Source organism: Oryzias latipes, chromosome 6 (assembly GCF_053564925.1).
Source record: "Oryzias latipes strain Hd-rR chromosome 6, Olatipes_Hd-rR_3.1".
NCBI classification, from domain to species: Eukaryota; Metazoa; Chordata; class Actinopteri; order Beloniformes; family Adrianichthyidae; genus Oryzias; species Oryzias latipes.
The window spans coordinates 2,390,035-2,401,951 of NC_136242.1; the positions used below are offsets into that span (position 1 = coordinate 2,390,035).

An 11,917-nucleotide genomic window follows, 5' to 3' on the forward strand; every position below is an offset into this window, starting at 1 on the left:
CTGTCACAGCTTCACTGTATTTAGCCATTTTTTTTAAAATATCTGCTGTGCAGCATAGCCTGGTTGTTGTTTTTGGAGCTTATTGTTGCGCTCCTTGCTGGTGAATTTGTTATAGTTATTATCATTTGTAACGTAGTCATGATTTATATTGAATTCTTTGAGCATTGCATTTACCTGCTTACAAATAAGGCACAGGACTTTATCCAGTCCATGAGGTACGACAAAGTAAGCATTTGCCCACTTAGGTTGAAAGCACCTTTTCTCCTTGCCAACACAGTTTTTCCCTCAAAGGAACCTGCTCTAACCATTACTAAACATTACAACAAATAAGGCTTCGAACAACCACGTTTACCGGTTTTGATAAGAAAAACTGTAATAATTTGGAAAATATGCTGATCAAGATCAAGATTTATGTTTAAAATAAACATTATTTGTAAAAAAAAATAATGCGGTATATTTTGGACACCAACAGGGAAGTGCATAGAATTTTTTTTGGGAAGAAACAATTTTGTTGCTAGATAGCCAGAAAACTGATGGCATGTTCTGGGCTGTGTGTTGTTTTTAATCTATTAGTTTGATGCCATGAAATGTGGAGATCCATATAATAAGGACAAGTAAGGAGAGTAGGTTGGGTTTCAAGGTTCTACTGAGATTTGAACTCAGATTACTGGATTCAGAGTCCAGAGTGCTAACCATTACACCATAGAACCCTATGAACAGCCATATTTTTACAGGTTTTGATATGAAAAACTATAATAAATTGGAAAAAATTCTGACCAAGATAAAGATTTATGTTTAACATAAACATTATTTGTAAAAAATAATGTGTTTTTTTTTGTACACTAGGGGTGAAGTGCAGAGAATATTTTTTCTGAAAAATACAATTTCGTTGCCATAGGCTGGAAAACTGAAGGCATGTTTGAGGGTATCTGGGGTTTTTAATCTATTAGTTTAGTTTAGACCCATGTAACAAGCATGAGTAAGGAGAACAGTTGGGTTTAAGGTGCTGGATTGTTTAGAACAACTAGTCGATCTAAGAACACATTGATATCAAGCCACTCAAAATCACAGCACAGAGACAGCCCTTGTTAAAACAGTAAATGATATTAGATGTAACCTGGACTGTCAGAGACTCTCAGTCCCGGTACTACCCCACATTTCTGATGTTTCTGTTTCATTCCCTCCCGCTCTCTCCGCTCCTCTTCCTCTCTCCAGCTCCATGTCCCACCTGCCCGTCTCGTCACCATGGGGGGCAGAGCTTTCAGTCGCTTCGTCAGTCGCTTCGCCCCCCAGCCATGGAATTCTCTTCCTCCTGATCTACGCAATACTAATAACTCTCTGCCACTGTTCAAATCCAAACTCAAAACGTATCTCTTCAAACAATCATACAGTTAATCCATTCAGTTAACACATTCATTTTGTCTATTGTTTTTCTATCCTGTTTTTATCATGTCTTATTGATGTTTTATCTTGATCCTTACAGTTTATTCATGTTGTATTCTGTTAATTACCTAATGATGTTTTATTCTGGGGTTTTTTTCTTATTTTTTAACCTTTTACAGTGACCTTGGGTGACCTGAAAGGCACTTGAAAAAAATGTATTGTTATTACTGGATCTAAGTGCTGCATTTGACACAGTATCTCAGTATTTTACTCAACAGGCTGAGAGGTTTGGGCATCTCTGGTACTGTTCTGAAGTGTTTTTTTTCCCTTCTCACGGATCCAAGATTTTATATAAGTATGGGTACATGCTCCTCAGAGGTCTTTGAAATCAAGTGGCTCCCCAAGGAGCCCTCTTCATTTGTGTGTTTTATTGTTTTTATTTGTTTGTTTTATGTTTTATTATCCCTCTTTGTTGGTGCAATACTTGCAATAAATGTTACACATTCATCCCTTTTTACATAGCATGGATTAAAAGGGATGTAAAAGTTGGGCTGGGGTGGCACCAATTCAGGCAACATTATCAGAACTTCATGTTGTCTTCTCATGAAGGAGCTTTGAACCGCTCTTGATCTGGCTCGTCACTTAAGACCTGTCTGCTATGGGTGACAACAGCTGGGGCATTAGCCCCAGACATCTTTGGTCCTAGAATCACTGGAGCTCCCAAACGCCTCCACGCCTTTAAAGTGGCAGTTTAATGAGGGCCCTCTAGATATAAATCAGGTATAGCTCCTCCACAGGACTTCATCAAGTCCATGAGGTACGACAAAGTAAGCATTTGTCCACTTAGCTCGAAAGAGCCTTTTCTCCTCACCAACACAAAGTTTTTTCCTCAAAGGAACCTGGTTCTCTCTCTGAATCCAGCTCTGATTAAGTTTCTACTGCCTTTTGCAGAGGCAGTGACATAGAAAATGTTGTCTGCCATCTTGTGATGATATTAATACACTATACTGTTGACACTCAAGTGTAATTACCTTTTTCTCCTGCCGATGTTGCCAGAAACCACGAAACAATATTTTTCCAAGCAATCTACAGCTGGTTTGATAACCATCAATTAGGATTTATTGAGGGTGACAAAAAATCTTCGCGAGGGCCGCCATTGGCCCCCGGGCCGCACTTTGAGAACCCCTGCTTTAGTGCAAGTTATTTAAATGATAAACCGGACAATCAGATGCCTAAATATTTGTCATGGCTACAGAACACTTTTCGACCCAGGCGCAGGAACCCGGAAGAAACACAGAGGTGGACGAGCGTGGCAGGTAAGATGTTTTAATAATCAGGTGGTTGAGAGATCGAGAGCAGGATCCTGGATTCCCAAACATGCGAAGAATAGACTTCGGTGGCGTCACTGGTGGATTCTTCCGCAGGCCTTAGGCAGGAATCGTCGTCGTCGGTGGGGGTCCGAGAGATGAGAGGAGATGGCAGAGGCTCGAGGTGTGACCAGCAGGAGAAGACAGAGAAGGTTCCGGACTGAGGCTGATTCTGGCGACCACTTATGGATTCCTGGAGTTAAGTAGAGACAGAAGTTAGGCGCAGGCTTGACGTAACAAGGTAACATGAACGAGACGTGATGACCAACTATGTACCATCAGGGGCAACGGACTGGCGAAGAATGATGATCCTGGAGCTCCTTAAGAAGGCAGGTGAGGCGATGAGGTAAGTGGTCGCAGCTGGGATGAACCAGGAGCCAAGCGCTCAAATACAGTCAATGGTCCCAACTGACAGTCTCTTACATGACAATGCACTCCGGCACTCCTGGCCACCAGCTGGCTTATTCATGCTGTAAAAAAAAAACGAAAATTAAAGTAAGTTGCAGGCTGCAGATAAAAATCTACTGATGCGGTTAATAGACTCCCTTTGCATCTTAGAAGGACAGAGTACAATGTGTTCCTACAGGTATAGCTCCTCCTCTCACCGCTCAGCTGGACCTCCATCAACAACCCGTTGCACCTTCACTAGTTCACTCTCCGATAAGGACCAATGATAACCGCGGCACTACAGTCTCCTTCTGCGGTCACTGTCGTCTGTTTACACCCTGCCTTCCTGCGTCAAGGACCACGTCTGCCGTGTCCGAGCCCCACTCTTCTCCATTTGCGCACCAGTAGCCTAGAAAGAATACAACCCCCTCAACTCTGTGTGTAACCACGCCCTCCCACATGTGTGCCTCATCCAGCCATCACCAAGCTGTCATATAGCATCTGCTGACAGAACTACAACCATTTTAGACTTAGAAATGAAAGCTTTTTTTTAAACATGAGGGAAATACATCACTAACACCTCTGCATGCTTTCATGTTCCACCAGTGTTGACCTTGACTGACAGGTAAAAGGATATCTGCACCATAGAAGTGAGACTTCCTCCTGCTGTATCAGCTTGATGTGATTTTTCTTTTTTTGTTTATGTTAGCTCACCTCTTTCCTGCCTCAGGCAAGGAAGTTGATCTGGTAAGAACAGTGTACATTTCTTATTCTGAAGTTCCATTGTGAATTCATGCTTGTATCTCACTGTGAGATATACAGGCTCATGCGTTGTCAGACAAGCTTGTTTGGCCAACTATATAAAATGAATTATTTATGTAGGTTTACAGTCCACACTCAGTGTAGCCTGACTGATTTTTTCCCCCCAAAGTCTCCACAAATCCCAAGGGCTGGGCAAACTTTGATGGTAAAGAAGGTCGGACAGTTCCCAAAAGCTCATCTAGAAATAACTAAAAAAGATGTAAACAAGATTTTATTGAATCACTACCTGAGCTTTTACGGGTCCTCAAAGACCAGTTGCCATTGCAGTCGGATTCATGGAGGGGGTGCTAGCACTTAAGACTGTAAATTGACATTTTGTTGCAGTCTAGTGGCAGCTGAGTGCAACCTTTCACAAGTCAGATCCTTGAGGCAATGAGCTCTGATCTATGAGCTCTGATAGTCGATTGTGGCGCACCTGAAATGGTAAATCTATGCAGAGAGGTAAAGGCAAAACATTCCTGATTGTCAGTGTTTTCCTGATCAGCAAAGTAGCTTTATAAGATTCTTAAAATAGTTTCAGATAAGTGAGATTTTCTTCTTCAACGGTGGTGTGGGTAGCTTGAAGGATCGATTGAAGGAAAGGTGAAACAGGAGAACATGTTACCACTCGTGTGCCAGCATATCCACCCTCCAAACTGAACCCCACCTGATCCAATTTTGAACAATCAATGTCCTGCATTAGATCTGTCTCCCTTGCATCAAGCATGAAACAGCATGAAGACAGTTTAGATAGAATCTGTTTAACACTTTATGGAAAACCTCATAACCTGAATCCTTCCCACTGTTGCTTTTGAAACTGATAGGGAAAACTCAGTTATGTAGTGGATTAAAATGAGGTTTTAAATGGTTTGAAGTGACTTTATGGTTCATTCATTCACAATTGTTGGGTTTAAGACAGAGTATGACTGAACCAAGGGCAAACTGTTGTTCAGCCCTCAATCGGGTAATGGCAGCTAAAGATCAGGTCTTTCAGGAATCTCTATCACCCCAACAACACAAAACCTGCTTTTTAAGCATCATTTCAGCATTCATCAAATCAAAAAAAATCAAAGCATAATTTTCAAATCAAATTATGCTTTCAAATTTTTGAAAGCATAACACTTTATGGCAGTTTCATGGTAGTGTACTTGACTAGTTTAAGTCCTATTTAACTGGCTTTTAACTGTGGCTTCTCTTTCCTGTGCATTGGGTACCACAAAGTTCAATTCTAGTCCCCATTCTTTTTCCCGCCACTAAGATTGTTTGATTGCAAGATGATCATAAGCTTTGGGCCTGTCTTGCTCGGCTGGGAAAAGTGTTTGGGATCCTAAAACCTGTGCAGAAAATGGAGGTCAACTTGCAGCGACTCTCTGCCCGAATCAAGAGAAACTGGAATGATGTGATCTCGACTTCGGCCCATAAAGCACCTCAAAAGAGATTGTTACAGATTTCTGTTTGAACACAACTGGCAGAGAGAAAAGGCAGGTCTGCTGATGCTGGAACAATTATTATCTAATCTGTCTCCTAATGATCTGAGTGTTCTTTGGCCTTGGCTCTTTCAAAAATGTTTAAAAAAGAGTTAAAGTCCCTTTAGCTGTCACACATGTAGGAGTGTGACAATTGTTTTCTGCATTTGACCTGTCTCCTGGGGAGGGGTAAGCTGCAGACACAGCTGCCCTCGAGACCATTTGGTGGTTTAACTCTCCCTACTTAACCGCTTAATGCTAGTGTCAAGCAGCGAGGCATCAGGTCCCATCCATAGTCGAGTCATACTAGACTCGACTGTGGATTTGAACTCTCAAATACTCAACCACAATGCCACTGAGCTGTTGAAAAGTAGTTTGCACGCAAAACTTGGCTCTGGCATATCACTACACTCATTTGGCTGCAGCCCCTGAAATTGTGTAATTCTTTCCCGCCATACCATGTGTTCCTGTTTCTGTATTCTGCTATTGGGTCTCTTTTTCTACACCAATACATTTTTTTATTCCAATCCAATGTAAATCCCATTCCTTTTCCCCCTATCTAAGGCCTTAGTCAGATACATCCGTATGAGTGCTGTGGGTTGATTTGTTTTGGTTGTCAAGGCCCGTGGAGGGTCGCAGAGAGGAGCTGGGTGTGTCTTGCAGTGCCCTTGATGCTAGTGCAGCCACCTGAAGGAACCTCATGTAGATGGATCTACAATCTTTACATTTTGTGCAGACCACCTGTGTGTCCCCTACCGGTTTGGCAATTTTTTTGCCCACTGGCAGCCTGTATCCACCCGCAAGGACGGTTGTGACTGAGACAAGAAAAGGATACCAGGATGTTGGCTGCCGTTACAAGTTTTTCTTTCAGTCGGACAACAAATCTCACTGCATGCTGTTGAAAAAAGCATGTCTATGTATGTGACAATAAATCTGTTGATGAATAGAAGCCTTTTAACAAAACAATAAATTGTGTGGGTGTTTGATTAGGCTTTGTTCTCAGTCTTCTCCAAAGATCCGAAAACTGAAGGAAAATCTCTGAAGTGCAGTAAAAAAGGGTTTTATATGATAGTTAATTATAAGAAACAATGTGGGAAATGAAGATAACGGGATGAAACGGAATGTAATTAAATTGAACTGGAAATTTGAAAAGCAGAATGTGTGTGATGAAGGCAGTTCCCAGATCTCACCACCAGAGGGCAGAATAAGTCTTTCATTTAATTTGAAAGAGCTTGAAAGGCTCTGATGCACTCTTATTTTCGGAGATTTATTAGGTTTGGTACTATTTTATCCCAGTTAGTGAAAAAAGTTAAGTAACTTCAGGTTTTCACAGGATTGCATGGTTTCACAATTTCCAGGTAAGCATGGAAAAAGGTCTCAATGACTCCATGAGCTTGGAAAAGCTGCAGAGCATGGAAGGAGCTGTTCTCTCTTAAACCCTTGTGCCATCCTAGGCACTTTACCCTTGGGAGTTGGGTCATCTAGACCCACTAGACAGTGCTCTGAACCTTTTTTCTTCAATGATTTGTGATCTTCACTGGTGTCCATGGATTACATGAAATCTTTCCACCTTTATCCACCTTTGTCATGGTAGGGAGAACACGTCAATGGTCATCTTGACCCCATTGGATAGCACAAGGGTTAAAATATTTTGAATGAGACATAAACACTTGCAGGTGAAAATGCTTAGTGTTTGGAAACAGCCTATTTGATGAATGCTTTCTATCTTCTATTTTTGGATATAGCTGAAACGTGTCAGCTCAGGTTCATGTTAACTCTGTCAGACCTGGTTTTGCTTTGGTGCTGCTTGACTTGGCCAGGGTGCACTTATACAAGAGGTAAATAATGTTAAATAATGTTTATGGTAACTTTAACCCCAGATCTGTCCTAATTTTTCTTTTCTGACTAGCCACAAAAGAAACAGCTGTTCACTTTTACCCTTCACAACACGGCGTCTAATGTGTGTTTCATCATTAATGTCTCAGGTCCCGTTAGGAAAATGTTAAACCTCCAGGTGTGAATGAACCTTTTTACTTTGGAGAATCTCTGAACCAATCCATTATGTAAAAAAAACTCATAACCCTACTGCAATCGGCCAACCTTTTTGATGTTACTGTCATGACTAGATGAATTAACACAAAACTGAAGCTTCTGTGATGTGCAGCAAAAGAAACCTTGGCTGCACTGTAAAATCCTGCGTAAGCATTCTGTTTTCTATCTCCAATTAGATTCTTTCCTTTTACTGCCAAAGTGAGCTGTTTGGGAAAACAATGACTTGGTCTTTCCACCAAGGCTGCACTGCACTTTAAAACAGATTTTCTGTCATAACAATAAACCACCTCAGCAAGAATCCTGGTTTATGTGGAAAAATGTGTATTATTCTGTTACAGTATAGAGCTTGATAACAGGTCAAACATCTTCAAACAGACATGCTGGAGTCAAGCCAATCAGTCGAATTGATTGTTTTAACTCAGATCAAATGTGAACAACTGTATCGGTGCGATGGACCTTTCAGTGTTCTCCAGGGACATTATATACAGCAATAACAGTAAACGTTACAGCCGTGGAAAGCAGTGGAAGGCATTGTTTGACATAACAATGACCTTTTTTAGCTTCCTTTGCTACATTGTGAAGGAAAGGCAGGCACAACTAAAATGTCACCAAGTGGTACAACATATTTGCAACAAATTTCTTTTTTCTAGGTTTGTTTTTTAAAGTAAACACCACTTCTGTTATAAAAGGCCTGCCAGCTCTCAGACAAACTGAAATAAAAGATAAAGATTTTACCAGTTTCCTAATATCAGACATGACAGATGACAAGTTCAGCTGAGGCTAAGAAGCTCCTTCCAAAGAATTTTGCGATCCAGACAGCCTCTGGATATTGTCAGCAAGTTTTTTACGTCCTGTATTGGCGACGGGGTTGGTCACCTGAGTTACCTGAGTTAAATGAGCACTACATTGATTCAAAGAATCAATCTCATTGGAGTTTTATGTGTAGACATATGGGTGGCTGATAGGAGAAAGACACCACCTGCGATGTTAACTCTGCCAGATGGTACTCAGGAAGTAGCGCAAATGGAGTTTAAAGTCTAGGACCACACAATAATAACATGTAGCTTTTTCCTCCACAGTGTGTGTCCTAGACCACATAGAAGTCCATGGAGAACCAGGTTTAAAATAAAGAGTGACAGGCTTGAGTTTGATTTGTTTCCCAGTTTTAGCGTCTTGCCACAAACCAATTAGGGGGTGAAAGCTGTGATGAAAATGACTACAGATAAAATGAGCTTTTGCCGTTTTGCTAAATAGTGTAATAACCTTAGAATGTACAAAGCACAAGGAACATTATAGCGGTTTGTTACCATTGGACTGTGAAGGTTACCAACCATAAATGCATCGATGAGTTTTATTTGAAAACACCCACTTGACCTAAGAGTAATAAAGAATACTGACAAGTATTCACAAAGTTTGCTGATACATTGCGTACCTTAAACTAAGCAATACATTTTTTTAAAAGAGTGTTTTCAACTATTTAGTTGGACAAGTACCATATTTCTGCGCTATAGGGTGCTCTGCGTTATAAAAAGCACAGTACATAAATGGTCTATTTTATTTTTTTAATATATAAAGCGCACCAAGTTGTAAGGAGCATGTAGCGAGACAAAAGAGTCAGAGATAAGTCTGTCAGTCGGTCAAACTTTGTCAACTGTGTTTACAATAATTCCAGAACTTGTTTGTGACACGCTATGCGTTAGCTATTTTAGAAGTGTTAAGCACATTAACATACTCAGAATACTTGTAACTCCCAACCTTTACAACACGCAAAAAACACACTGATAAAGCTAAAACAAACATTACTTTGACTATAGTAAATCCTAACAAGGTTAGGATTTAACATGTAAAAAAACCACAGTCCAACACAGCTACATGTTAACTGTGTTAGCATATTTATAATAACACCCAATCTTGTTTGCTACTTGTAAAAAAACCCATTAAAAACATTACTGTTGCTGCACTAAATCCTAACCTTGTTAGTAACACATAAAAACATGTTAGCGTGTTAGCATGTTCACAATAACACCTAACCACACATTTTGACTCTAAAAATTGCTTCAACATCAGTAAACACAACCAGAATTCATCTACATACTATATAAGGTGCTCCAGATTTAAAGGTGCACTTTCCTTTTGTTTTTTAAATTACGTTTTTTTATAGTGTTGAGAATAGGGTAGATGAAAAAGTAAAAGGTTGAGATCAGTGTTGTGGTCTTCTAAAGACCTACCATCAACTTTTTGGCATGGCAGTGTAAAATACTTTTGTTACAGTCTGTCCTTGTTCACACAAGTCCTCTTTGCTGTGGACTCCTTTGGTGGCATCAGCGCATCTTCGTGTAAAGGCGCTTTGCATACTGCTGCCGTCACTGCTCATGACCTTTCTCAACATTTCAACCTTAACCCTTGTGCTATCCTAGGCACTTTAACATTGGGAGTGGGGTCATCTAGACCCACTAGACAGTGCTCTGAACCTTTTTTCTTCAATGATTTGTGATCTTCACTGGTGTCCATGGATTACATGAAATCTTTCCACCTTTATCCACCTTTGTCATGGTAGGGAGAACACGTCAATGGAAGGGGGGGGGGGGGGGGTCATCTAAGATAGCACAAGGGTTAAACGGACTCTGGTGCTGTTTTGAAGTTGTTATGCACCAAGAATGTAAAGTCAGAGCAGCTGTTTTATTAACCGATGCTTATAAGCAAAAGTGAGAGGCTTGCTTTTTGTTCATGGAGCAAAATAAGTTATAGATTTGTTATGAACCTTTTTTTACCAATAGTGGACTGTAAGAACAGGTGAGAAGAAGTTACTACTTAAGTTTGAAATTCCATTCCGATCCTCTTTTGAGCTACTTTAGAAGCAGATCCAGTGGTTTTTTTCGTTTGGTGCATCTCCGTGACCCTTTTTAAGGTAGTAACAGAGCTGTATTGAAGATAGCGCAGACACAAGCCTGAAATGACGATGTAATGCTGCAGTGACGTATGATTTATACAGAAAACATGCTATATTAAATAATTATACTATCCATCCATCCATTTTCTCAACCCACGGGTCACGGGGTTGCCGGAGCCTGTCCAGGAGCCTGTCCCGGAGCCTGTCCCGGCTACTGTTGGGTGATGATCGCCAGTCTGTCGCTGTTAATTATAGTGATACACCAATCATATTAAGAACCACTGACTAGATTTTCTACTGCTTTTTTCATGCTATGCGTGTCCACCTGAACAACAAAAATAAATGCACATTGACGAGCAAAGGTTCAATTGGTTAACATGCTTAACAATTTAAAGTTAGCACAGCTGATGAAACCATTAACAAATAAAGTTTTACAGGGGAACACTGACAATGACTCAAGCTACTCATCTGTCCTTAAATCTGTTCATTCTTTGTCTTCTGGGCTTTTAAAGGAATCAGGCGACGTCCATCTGTAAGGACTTCAAAAAAACAACGTGACCTTTTCCAGAGACGCATTTGTCTCTCAGTGACAGTGACTGCATGGCTTTTTATTTTCATTATGTCAGTTTGAGTGATTAGGTCTGCTGCCGATATAATGTCAAATAAGGGATCAAGAAGAATAATGAAAGGCTAAGGTGTGGACGAGTAAATTGAAGTTTTATTTGCTAATTTCTTTTTCTACTTGCTCTCTTTGCAGCATCCTCAACAATGTCACTAAATAACCCAAAACCCCCCAAAACTCAAGCTGAATCACAAGTATCATCATCATCATTGCTTTGGGATTCACAAGGTCGTACTTTACTCTTTCCAACTGCCAACTTCGCCTTTCTCCTTCTCCTGTGTGTATTCACATAAGACTTTCAGAGAACAAGAATTCAAATATGAATGAAAAATTCTTCAGATCTTCCCTTGACAGGTTTATATTCTCATTTGATAACCAGATTTTGGACTTTATTGTGTGCATTTTCAGGCTTTCTGAACTGGTCATCAATGGCTGATGGTCTTGGTCAAAGAAAACCGTTTAAGATTCAGCTTTCTTTGATTTTAAACTAATGTTTTATTTTTATTTTTAGGTTTTATTTCCTCTAACTTAAAAAATACATTGTTTTTAACATAAAATAGTAGGGTACCAAGAAAATGACAAATTGCATTTCTACTTTTTGACTACCTACTCTGGTATTTATGGCTTGTTGGAAGCACTTGAGGCACCAATTTACAGCAGAAACTGAAAGCATTTCAAGTGTAAAACATGCCCACTGATGGGTATGGCTTTTGCTTGTTGTTTACAGGCAAATCTCCCCAATCTCCTTTCACCAACACAACTTCACGCTGCATGTCTGGGGGTGTTAAAAGTATTTTCAGAACAAAGTTAACTGAAGTGGAATGCTCACACTTTTGAGAAAATACTAAATGTCCACTAAATGTGGTAATGAGTATGAGTACAGATCCATCCATCCATCCATCCATCCATTTCTCCCTCCCTCCATACATCCATTCAGGAAGCGAAAAGT

At 40.3% G+C, this 11,917-nt stretch overlaps 1 non-coding gene across 1 annotated transcript; it reads right to left on the reverse strand.

Moving 5' to 3' along the window:
• Positions 1–638: 638 nt before the first annotated feature.
• On the reverse strand, positions 639–710 carry trnaq-cug (transfer RNA glutamine (anticodon CUG)). The gene has a single exon. It is a non-coding gene; the product is annotated as a tRNA-Gln (tRNA).
• Between the last annotated feature and the right edge of the window lie 11,207 nt (positions 711–11,917).